Consider the following 13,495-nt stretch of genomic DNA (forward strand, 5'->3'; position numbering starts at 1 on the left):
AGGTTGTTGAAAATCATATTGAGACTTTGTTCATAAAATGGAGTTGGGATTGTTTAGAAATGATTTTGGAAGTGTTTTTCACAGGTTCCAAAGAACTGTTTTCTCCATTTTTAGCCGGTACTCTGCCGGATTTTCTATAAAATTTTCGGAACCTCAAACAAATTATAATGTCAATAAATAACTTAAATGAATTATATTTCACACGTTATATTCAAAACTATGATAAAAATTAATTAAGATAAAATAGAGTGCTCCGGTACACCGTGTGACATATCTTACTCGGATATACTGCAGACGGGTAAGGGGTGTCACAATTTGTACTTACTGAAATTCTTTTATTTATGCTGGGATGGGCAACCGAGCGAAGAACATCGACTAGCTAATTAGAAAAAAGAAGAAAGCTGATTGCCCTACTAATGATGCTTCCCCAGTAGATCCAAAGAGAGTGACAGTTGATGCTCCTCCTCCTCCTCCAAATGACCTAGTTCTAAAGACCTAGACTTCTCAATAGGATCCTGATCGGGTGAACGATGTTCCTCCACCCTGTAAGTAGTTAATTGAGTAAGCGTTGGCTAGCAAATCAGTGGTTGACAATTTAAACTCGTTAACTGGTTTGCCAAAAAGTACACATTACCGGTTGACCAAGCTCAGCTGGAGGGGGAGCACTATAACAACTTGGCCCTCCACTCAATTTCTCTACTAATGGAGCAACTGGCATGCACACAGATTTTGAGGGAAAAGAACTGAGCATTGTGTGATCAAGTCAGTGTTTAGAAAATCGAGTTGAACTTGCTTGCTAATGCTATGGCTGCTTCTGAGAAGCAAGCTAAAGACTTGTAGGGCAAACTTTAATAGTTGAAAGAACAATTTTCTGCTCTTCAAGACAAATTGGCTGCTACTTTAGAAAGTCACTCATTTATACAAGCTGATTTGATGAAGAAAATCGAGGTTTTAGAGGCGCAGCTGGCTGCAACCGTTGACCAAATTACTGAAATTCATGTCAAGTCTCAAAATCATATGGATGTTGAGTTAAAAAAGTGCTACTGAGGAGATGACTTCTCCTAGGTAGAAAACCTTAGGGGCAGGGAAGGAGAGAGAGAGCAAGATGATGGGCAGGGGGGTAAGGGTGATGATGTAGGCCCTTTAGCTTAAAAAAACCTTATATAAAAACTTTTTTATTATGAATGAAATGTAGTTCTTTTTTGTCTATACTTTCTTGTTTATTTTATGGTTTGAATGATCGAACTTGCAGGCTGGGTGAGTTTTAGTGATAATAAATTAGAAAAAAAAGGGGTAATTGATAAGGGATTTTGCATGTAAAAAATATTCTGTCTTTGAATAACTTGAAAATGATGAACGAACTAATAGTCAAATTTCCTTTGAAAGAGATAAATTTCGTTTACCTTTCTTGGTTTCCTTTTGAATGCTTTTGATGTTTGCTTATCATTGTGTTTTTGGAAATCATCATTGTCTGGTGGTCGAGCTAATGATTCTTAATTTTTACACTTCATAGATAGATATCCCTTGATTTATTTAGCCTGTGGACTATCGCCATGAATGGGCTAAGCATCCTTTAGATTTGTTTAGCCTAGCGGGCTATCATCGTTGATGGGCTAAGCACCCTTTAGATTTATTTAGCCTAATGGACTGTTATTGTGGATGGGCTAAGCAAACTTTAATTTATTTAGCTTGGCGAACTATTGTTGTAGATGGGCTAAGCACCCGTAGAACTAAAAATTGAAAAAGGAATTCTTTCATTGATAGTACTTACTAAGATTACAGATATTCTAATTTCGGGGTAGTATTTTCCCACTTCTCTTGACTAGCTTGCAAGTTCCTGGTTGTATAACTTTTGAAATTACATTAGGTCCTATCCAATTGCATCTTAGCTTCCCTGCTTTAGCTAGACATCGTCTCATTTAAGAACTAGGTCTCCTAATATGAAAGCTCAGTTTTTGACTTTTTTGTTGTGCATATTGATCATTCTTTGTCGGTATTAAGCCATCTGGATGAAGGCTATGTCTTGAGTTCATCTGCAGTATCAAGGTTGAATCTTAGATCTTTTTCTTATGATGATTCCTCGGGATGTTCTGTTTAGGGGTGGCAACGGGTCATGTTCATAACATGTCAATATGCGATATGAATACAATTAAGATCGACACGAATACAAAAATTTAAACATGAACACGACCCTTATATTATACGGGTTGCACGATACAACATGATTAATATTAAATTGTATTAGGCGTATTCAACACGACATGACCCATTTAACATGAAATGATCCATTTAACATAGTTTGATATGACTTAACCCATTTAACATGCTATATAAGTGGGTTCATGGGTCATAATAGGTCAAATGGGTTAGTGGGTCATGGGTTAATACATAGCACAAATATTAAATTGTGTTATAAATGTGTCAAGTCAGGTTAGCAAGTTAACCCATGGCATGACATAATTATACCTGTGTCATAAATGGGTTGACATGAATTCAACACAAACACGAATAAACCTAACCCAAACCCTATATTTTTATATCGTGTTTGTGTCTTATTCATGGGTCATGTCTAAAATTATCACCCCTAGTTCTGTTTGGTTTGATGGAACATTGACTTCTGCTAGTATTATAGCTTCTAAGCCATATGCAAGTGAAAATGGTGTTTCTCCTGTTGCCAATATTGGTGTGGTTTGGTAAGCCTATAAGACGTTTGATAGATGGTTGGGCCATGCTCCTTTTGCTTCACCTAATCACATTTTGAGTCCACTGGGAATTGTTTTATTCGTGACTTCAGTTCTTCTATTCGTCTGAGGATGGTAAGTTGAGGTAAAATGAAGTTTGATCCCCCACTCGGTGCATAGCTTTTTGAATTTCTCACTGTGAACTGTGTGCCATTGTCTATTATGATAACTTTAGGAGCTCCAAACCTGCAAAAGATATTTTCTTTAACAAAAGTGATAGCTTAGTTTGCTATTACATGTTGTGATGCTTCTGCTTCTGCCCATTTGGTGAAGTGATTGATGGTGATGATGACGTATTTGCAGGATCTAGATGCTTTGGGAAATGGTCTGAGTATGTCTATGCCCCATTAATAAAAGGGCCAAGGGCTATCGATGGCTAAAAGTTTTTCTATTGGTTGTCGAGGGATATTGCTATGTGCTTGGCATTTTTTATATTTCTAAACTAACTCCTTAGTGTCCTAAACTGCAATGGGCCAGAAGAATCCTTACCTAAATGCTTTCTTGGTGATTATTCTTTCTCCTTCATGGGCGTCGCATAATCCTTTGTGGATTTCATATAAAACTAGCAAATCATCTTCTCTGCTGGTGCATTTTAGCCGTGGATGGAGGTAAGACTGTCTATACAACCATTAGTAAAAATTGCTATATCTTATTGATTTTGTACTATTTTTTTGGTTTCAAATTGATCTTCTAAAAGTGTGCCTTGGTCGAGGTAACTGAAGATTGGCATCATTCATGATTCTCCTACTTCAATTGGAAAAGCTTCTTTCTCTCTGTCCACTGTTGGCATTATTATTTCTTCTAAGGGAATCTATTATGAGAAGTGCTACTCGCCTACTGCCGCTGCTTTAACCAAACCATCAACTTCTTGATTTTCCTCCCTCGATATTTGGTGGATTTTTACTTCTCCTCCTTCTGCTCAAACTTGTGCTAGCATTTTTTAGACAAGTAATTTGTATTTTCCCAAGTTTTGATCTCATACTTGGAAGTTTCCCTACAATTGGTTAACGACAAGTTATTAGTCGTAATAAAGATTGATTTTTTGGACTTTTACCTCTTTGATGATTCAAGGGTCATGAAGATGGCTTCATATTCAGCCACATTATTTATTGCTTGGAATGCTAATTTTGCCGCGTATTTTAACTTTACTTTGTGCGGCCCTTCTAATATTACTCTTATTCCTACGTTGGAGGAGCCTAATGCTCCGTCTGAGCATACGTTCTATTGTTCTCTGATTATTTCTTCTCTTTTAGGGATTGGGGTTAGCTCGACTGCAAAATCTGTGAGTACCTGTGCCTTGAGTGTTGTTCTTGGCGCGTATCTGATATCATATGCTCCTAAACTCACTGACCATGTTGCTAATCATCCAGATGTTTTTGGTCCATATAGGATCTTCCATAGTGGGTAATTCGTTCAAACTTCCACCATATGCTCTTTGAAGTATGGCTTCAATTTAGTTATAATTGTTATGATTGCATTGGCGAGCTTTTCCAAGATTAGGTAGTTGAGCTCTGACCCTTTTCATATTTGACTGGTGTAGCATATTGGTCTTTGCTTACGTTCTTCTTCTCTCATGAGGACCAAACTGATGGTCTCTTAAGTAACTGTAAGGTAAAAATAAAAAACCTCACTAAGTTTTGGCGAATCAAGCAATAGTGGTGAAGATAAAAATTGTTTAATTTGTTGGAAAGCTACCTAGAATTCATCAAACCATTTAAAGTTTTTTCTTGATTTTAAGGCTCATAAAAATGGCAGATACTTCTCAGCCAAGTAGCTTATGAACCTTCTGAGTGCCGTGATTCGTCTGTTTAATCGTCATACTTCTTTCATATTGCTCAAAGGATGAATGTCAAGGATTGCTCAGATTTTTTTTTTTTTACTTGCCTCAATCCCTCAATTAGAAATCATGAAATAGAGGAACTTCCTTGCTTTTACTCCGAATGTGCACTTGTCTTATAACGTCCTCACTTTACGTAGTCCGTACATTCGACTACTCTAGTGACCTAATGTCGGTCCGGACAAGTCAAGATGTCTGGAACTACACTTCAGTGATAATAAACAGGCATAAAATGATGAAATAAATAAAAAGAAAAAACAAGAAAAATTAAGGAAAAATAAAAGAGAGGAAATGAAACTAGGTTAAATGAGTCGGCACCGAAGTAATGGGTGACCGCACCGGGAAGTTACGACGCAGGTAATAGCCGACCCCAAGACTGCGAGGAACTCTCGAAATTAAAATTCAAGACATAATTAAAGGCCTATAGAGGTGTAATTGACATTAGAAATATCAAAGAAAAATTAATGAATTAGTACAAAGAAAAATAAAAAATCAAGAAACTGACAAAAATCGTTGTTACCGAAAAATCAAAAATATAACCTGAAGAGGGGCATTTTAGTCAATTAACATCTAGAGTTGGCTTTTGACCTAAATGTCAATTAAAAATAAATGGTATTAAATTTTGAAAATGTCATGAAAATTAAAATGGTGGTACATAATGCAAATAATGAAAGTTTGAGGAATAAAATATAAATTATGAAACTTTAATTAATTAATCTTTAAAATATAGTTAGTGCTCCACTAATGCAGCAATTTGGGACTCCTGTAAAAGCTAAATGGGACAGATTTAATCATCTTCAACCTTTGGAAACAAAGCAGCCGAAACACCATTGAAGGACTCCATGGCCGAAGCTTCCTAACCTCCCATGCAACCATCTTCACGCCAAGCTTTCCACTTAATTCCTTCTTTAAAGTTGCTCACAACATCACAAGGAAGAGATTGAGAGTAATTTGAAGGGGATTAGTTGAGGTTTGATCAAGCTCCATAACAAGGTAACTGCTAGTTTCTTAAAATTTCTTAAGTAAAAGTTGTGTTAAGCTTGAGACAAGTTAAATGGTTAAGAAATTATGAGGAAATGTTTGAGTTTTGCTACACCATGATTTCGGTAGCCATGAAACTTGGTTTACTTGAGTTTGTTTCTTATCTCAAATAGATGGGAATTAAGGTTGATTAACTCAAATTGAAGTGTAGCAAGTTAATGCCCATGTATATATATGTTAGTGCTTGAAATTAAGAGTTTAAAAAGGGAATTGAATGCCTTAGTAAACTACCATGGTTGGTAGCTTGTAAACCCTTGAATTTGTATGTCAATTGATGAAAATTATTCATGAAATATGATAGAGTTGAATTGGGGGCAGTATGTGTGTATTTGTTATGGAAGTGTATGTGACAATTTGGTGAGTATGTATATTGAATTTGGGTTGGCTTACATGTTTAATATTAATGGAGTATTGTGTACCTTGAAATCTTGAGTATTCTGCCCAATTTACTTTGCTGGAATTGCGTTGAATAAATATAGAAGTGCCAAGAATGAATATTGAAGTATTGGGAGGAGGAGGATTGCCAAATTGGGAGTGTAAATTCTCTTATGCAGATTGTGATTGTTGGCAGTGTATAAATTAGGTTATAAGTGTAAAGTTATGACTCCAATTGGTATGAGCCTAATTAGAGGTGAAACTAGACATAAAATAGGCTAACTTTCATGTAGAAGTGTTGCCCAAGTTCTACCTAGAAGTGACCTAAAAGAATGACCTAATCCGGAATTGAAACTTTGAGAACCTAGAAATTGACCATATGAACAGTAGTTATTAAAATGACCATAACTCACTCAAAACTAGTCCAAATGACCTGAAGTTTATACCGTTGAAAAGCTTAGACATAGGGCTACAACTTTGGTGAAGACCACCAAGCCCATAAATGCCAATTACCAAGTCAAAATGATCGCCAAAATTGGGTTACAAAAACTGGCCGAATTGACTTTGACCTAAAAGTGACCCAGAATTGTCAAATAAGTGCAACTTAACCAGCATTAGTCAAATGACCGTAACTTGGTCCAAAAAACTCCAAATGACCTGAAATTAGTGCCAAAAATTCAATAAGACATAGACCTACAAAATTGGTAATTGGACCAAAACCCAAAAACTAAGAGAAATAGGTCAATTAGTTTGATCAATTGATGTATAAAATCTGGAATTGGTACAATTGACCATTAAGTCCAGAAAATTCAAATAGGCATATCTCCCACAAGAAACCTCCCAATGTAATGAGCCATACCAATCTGGAAAGCTAAGAAAGAGACCTAAAACTTTGTTTTAGACAACTTCCTCAAATTATAAATGTATAAGGTCAGAATTTAAGGTCAAAGCCATTGACCTAATTAAGGACTATGCCAATATAAGACCTTTGAGTCCAAGTCAACAATTTGGCTATAAATAATTCTATAAGACTTGTCAAATTACAAGTAAAATTTTCGATTGACCCTAAGAGATAGGGCAACAATACTTATGAAGAATGCTAGACCTTAATATGATTACAAATAGTCCAAATAAATTAGTAAATTCAGAACCGAAAATGCCTAATATGGAAGTCAAAATTTAACTTTGACCTAGTTATGGTTAAATGACCATAACTTAAGTTATACAACTCCAAATGGAGTGATTCAAAAAGGAAATTAAAGAAGACACAATGAGAAACAATTTAATGAAGAGAAATCTATTAAATTTACACTGTAGCTTGGTCCAATAGAGAGTAAACATTAGCCATGAAATCTGAATAATTACAATAAAATGCAATAAGCTTTGAAATGAAATTGGCAACATATGTCAACATGTGAGGAATGAAAAATGGAACATATTCACCTAGTGTGCATTAAAGGTCAATATTATAGATTGACTAATGAAAGGAATAGTATTAATAAAATTTAAATATTGAACCTTATTATTAGAAACAATTTGAATGAGTACTAAAACACTTTAAATTGTGTGTTTCAGTTAGAAAAGACACTGGAAAGGGAAAAGACTCACTTAGTCAAGGCCAAGAGGCGACTCATCAGTTTGTGCACAACTAGTTTTTAAGACAACATCACTGATGCTACTGGTAGTCCACAAATCTTGATCCTTATGCCACATAAGCCTTTAATAAAAGAAAAAGTGAGGTGGATGGCCTTCTGGTAGGCCACTCCGACGCTCAAGTTAGAAATCTTGTTGAAAAGAGTATTTAGAGAGCATTTAGTTAGATAGAATTGTAGAATGAGTATGCATACCTGTTTCTAGTCTCTTATTTAGTATTTATAGGGTTTTAGAGAAAATAGTTGTTGCTTCATCTATGGAGGTAATTTTGACTAATTTTCTGGGATTGTTAGCATAAAATCCGCTTTGCTTGATTCCCAGTGTATTTATTGCTCGGTCCATGAAATCTGGGTTCTAATTCACGTGGTTGCTGCTCGATTATATCTTTCGTTCGGTCTTGTTTTGTTTGGTTTTGATCATGTAAATATTGTCTCAATTTTTTACTACTATGCTGGACATAAATATGACTTTTTGAATGCCACTCTGGACGTAATTTTGACTAATCATTTTGGATTTTGGATGGTTGGTATCAATTTCCAAGAAAACATTTTTCTTATTTCCAATGTCTAGGGATGTTTAATGTCACGACCCAACCTATGGGCCGGACTGGCACTAGGACCTGGGCCGACATAAAGCCCCTGAGGCCCGTAGTAAGCCTTACTGTTCTCAAACCCATGACCAGGCCCACAATTTAGGCCCAATATGCATATAAAATAATTTAAATTAAACTATTATAATTTTATTTCAGGCCAACTTAACCCAGTAATTATTAGAAACTAAAATTAGGGGAGCCCAACTCAACCCTGTTACATCATTTACAAACTATTTAAAACTCATAAAAAAATTTTATTTGTTAATACAAAAACTTAAATGCATGCAGTCCCTGACAGGATTAATGCTACTACTAGTACATGCAGAGTTCTAAATTATAAATTTAAATAATAATAATACAGTTAAGTAATTTTTTTCATAACCTGCGAGGAAAGGAATAGGTTATTCTGAAAAAGGTCTCCTCCTGTAGCCTGAAAAAATATGGTGAACAGGAGTGAGCGTTCGACTCAGAGAGTAAAATACCAATTTTAAGTATAATTTCTATAGCTATCTAAAGCTAATGCATCCTAAAGAGTGGAATGCAACACTATCAAAATTTTCATACACATCACATCATAACAGCAAAAAGGCAATTTAGAGCACTCACACACCCAACACTGTTCAAACAGTACATATATGGGAGCTGATCCCCTATACAGCTCTCTTAATCCAACCTCTACCAGCGAGTGTCTCTCAAGCCGGATTTTCACTTAATAAACCAAATGCGGGGTCCCAACGAGTGTCTCTCTAGCCGTGTCGACCCTGACTTATCCATAAAGAACCGGGTCCCAGTGAGTGTCTCTCAAGCCCTGTCTACCCATCCTGTCCATATTCAATACCATACCACACGCACGCCAACGCACGCACACTGCTCCAAATTACCACAAACAACATTCATGGCAATTCATTAATTAAGAATGCAATATAAAACATGCATAGTATTTAAGTACATAGATACATATTTATAAGTGATGCATGGGCATGCCTGAACATATAATAATATTGAAATTATAATTATAATTAAAATTAATATTTTACTCACAGACTTAACCGAGGTTACTATGGCGGCTGAGCGGAGGAGAAAGACTGTCCCAGCTCATCTGACAAATTTCATTACAATTATTTAATATATTTGACTCAATATAAGCTTGGAAAAGACCAAAGACACCCTAAGTCGTGCCGAAAATCCGGCAGAGTCTCCCCTATGCCTAGGACCTACCCAACCTGTAAAAGGGTTCAAAATACACTACTATATCCACAAATCTCACATTCACAACTCAATCACATCACATGGCCCCTCCTGGGCCCATCCAACAATCAACAATCACAATGTGAAAAATTACATTTTAGTCCTTATAATTAACCCCTTTTGCAAAAACTACCCATATGAGCTCTAAAAATTCTAAAACTTTTCCCCACGGTCCTTAGCAATATTACTAAGCTAATGCAAAAAGAATTATAATTTTCTAATCACCCATAAATATTTTATGAATTTTATTCTAAATAGGTATTAGCCGGAAATGAGCAACTTGGAGTTCGGGTTTACCTATGCCAATTCTGACACCTGGAATGCGTCCAGAACGTTTGAAAATGCTAGGATTGACTATAATATCGATCACGTTCTGAGATGGCTTGCCAGGCAGCCGAATCTAGCTGAAAATGCGATCCCGACGCTGGTGAGCTATCCTCGATCCGATTGCACCTAAATTAAGTTCAAATTGTGTTAACAATTATCATAAAATTATTTTTAAATTTCGGGAATCAAAAAAGTGTGAAAATCTTACCAAGCGACTGGACCGTCCAATTATCGCTTTTTTCAAACGATGTCTGATCGTAGTGGGACTAGTCTTATCTTGAAGATTTCGTCCCCCTAAGTCCATCGGTGGTCTTGGATTTTCGATCCAATGGTCGGATTACCGGAAAAGTGGTCGAAAAAGTCGAAAATGCTCATTTTTCTCTCTCCTCGATTTGCGTAAATCCGGTGATGGTTTGCGACACCACTGGTCAGAAAAGGAAGCCTGTTTCGTCAGGAGTCCATAGCCACTCGTCTCGCATGAAACTGAGGTCAGAATCGCCTAAAATGGGCAGAAGAAGTTCCGGTGTTTCTCTCTCTTCGCCTGCCATTGGAGCTGCTGCCATTGCTAGAAAACAGGGCTGCTTCACCCATTGATGGCGTCCTTGCCGCCTGGAGCTCCTACTAGTGTCGTCTAAGGTAGGAGGTGTGAGGTATGCCGGCGTTGTGACCCTTGAACAGAAAGAATAATGAAGAAAGGGAGGAGGAAGAGAGAGCCGACGGGAAGGAAGGAAAAAGAAAAGAAAAAAAAAAGCTGTTGGCAGGGATGAACCTGGACATAGTGGTGTCTAGGTTCATTCTACACATGCACAAATCTATGTAAAATTTTATTTTAAATCCTAAACTTCTAAGGACCTTTCATGTAAATCCAAAACATTTTCAAATTAGTCCCAATTCATTTTTACTTATTATTATTATTATTATTATTATTATTATTATTATTATTATTTCACCAAATCCATTAAAACAAACAATTAAATAACTTTTGATTAAATTCCCTTAAAATGTACTAATTAATAATTTAAATACTGTAACTAAATATTTATGTTATTTCATTTAACTAAGTATAAATATAAGTATAATTAAAAAGCATGATAATATTAATACTTTAAAACAAATTTATATTCAATTTTATTTAAAATTGAAACCTTAAAATGATTTTGCAAAATATGTTTAAGAATAGCATTAAAATTTATGCATAGATGAATATATTACAAAATTATAATTTAGCTAGATAGCATTAAAATAATATTTGAATAATGTAGAAAATACAAATTTTATATTCTAAAAGAAATTCAAGTTATTACATTTAAGAAATTTGGTCAATGGAAAGTAAGTTATTGATCAAAGGAAAATAACATCAGAACAAGGGAAAATGACTTCCATTTTTAATAACAAAAGTCATTTTCTTAACTTCACTTTCCTAACTTTCATAATATTTGGCTTGGTAGATTTTGTTAATGATAATATAAAATACTAGACATATGTCGAAAATATTTTTATAGAAAATAATTTTTTAAAAATTAATTTTTATAGAAATGTTTTTTAATACAAATTGTTTTCTACAAAGCAAATGGAGCTTAAAAAATTAAAACTTAAAGAACAAGCTTTTTTTTTTTTCTCAACAATTTTTTTAAAACTGAATTTCAGTGCCAAAAAGCAGCGTAAATCTCATTTCTTTTCCTATTGTGTCTTTCTAATGTGGAATTGACACACAATATGTATTAAAAAACAATTTGTATTAAAAAAACATTTCTATAAAAATTAATTTTTATAGTTCTAAAAATTAATTTGTATTAAAAAAACATTTGCTTAGTTGGTAATTACTATTATCTCCCTTTTTTCTAAAAAAAAGAAAAACACATATGAATGAATTTTGAAATATTAATTCTAGTCACTTCCAAAATTGTAAAATTTTGAATTCTAATTTCAGTTGAGCCAAAAGAAAAAACTAAAGAAAAGAAAAAATACATTTGTGTAGTGTTTTGATTGAAATTTTATTTTACTAAAAATATTTTTTTTAATTATAAAATTTAGTTATTTTTTATTTATTTTTAAATGTTTTACAAAATCTCGTTTAGTTAATTTAGTCAAAAACATTTTTATGCACAAAGTGCATTATATCAAATTTATTGATAATTAATAATGTATTTTTAATTATTTTATATTTTATTAATGAATAATTGTATGTATTATCATTGTTATATATTTCTTTATATCGACTGTAAATTGGATATATCTTTTAAAAAAAAAAAGATATATCATTAGATTAGTAACTCAATACCTCTTATGATCATCCTAATCAAAGTAACAGTAGCTATCTCTTTTTTGAGCACATAACTCTCATTATTGTCTTTCATAAAACTTCTAAGTAGAGCGATTATGTAATGATAAATAGAAGATAGAATTTTTCTAAGATTTCTTAACTCCACCGTAAGCGCTTTGTTAAGATTTTGCAGTTTTCTAAAATGGCAAAATTATAAATTGCAGGAGTTGAAATGTGAAGTACTTGTTCTAATAATATAAATTGCCGAGCTTGAAAATGTAAATTGCAGGAATTGAATATGAATTAAAGAAAATAAAGTGTAGTCAAAGAACGATAACGAGTAATTGAAAGGGCTACACAAGCGAAGTAAATTGAAAGCTAATTGAACTAAAATTAGAATTGAAATGGATATAATCTGATGAGAAAACTAAAGTGCGGTAATAATTAATTGAAATACAATAATATGAAATTAAAATTGACTACTGAACTTCTGCTTTAAAACTAAAGCAAATTGTTGTGAGCTTTGCTAAACTAGAACTACTGTAGAATGTCTACTGTAGAATGTCCTCTGTTGTATCCACTGCTCTTCATATGGTTCTGCTCTTGCTTTCCATCCAAGTTACAATTACCCATGTTTGCAGTTATAGTAATTGCTGCCTGTTTTTTAGCCACTAACTCCACCACTTGCTGACTAGCTTATGGGCATCTGGCTTGCTTAGTTATTAATTCATGGGTCTTGGATCAAGATTATGAGTCATGGGTTATGGGTCATCTGTCAAGGATATTCACATAGGCCTTTTACATAATTCTAATTAATTTAATTTAACATGTAAACCCAATGAATAATTGGATCCTAACCAAATCCAATTAAGGTATAAACAATGTCTTTACTAATTCAATAATAGAATACAACTTCCTACTTCCTTGAAAAAGCACAAACAGACACCAATGGTGTGTTTGCCATTAATGCTTAGTTTTACTATTGCTATTTTCAAAAGCGCTGAACACAAAACTATGCTTTACAAAAGTAGTTTTTCTATTTGGTAAAAAAAAAATGTGAAACTGCTGTAAAGCAAAAAAGCATGTAAAACTGCAGAGAATAATTATATTCTCCAAAAAATAGAAAAGCAAAATATAGTATTAGTAAATAAAAAATCTAAAACTAATTAATTATAATAACTCAACAAAATAATTATAACTATGAAAAAGCATATTTTTAATGCTTTTTCAAAACATTGATTTTGAGGTGCTGAACTGTAATTTAGAAACTTAATTAAAAATATAAAACACTTGCTATTTTTTTTTTACTTAAAATAGTCCTTTATTTTGGAAAACTATAGAATACTTTCGGTGAATATAAGAGTAGTACGCCTCTCTCACAGAAAAGTGAGCCCTCCTTATAATGTAGAGAGTAAGTC

This window comes from Hevea brasiliensis, chromosome 14, assembly GCF_030052815.1.
Source record: "Hevea brasiliensis isolate MT/VB/25A 57/8 chromosome 14, ASM3005281v1, whole genome shotgun sequence".
Lineage (NCBI taxonomy): Eukaryota > Viridiplantae > Streptophyta > Magnoliopsida > Malpighiales > Euphorbiaceae > Hevea > Hevea brasiliensis.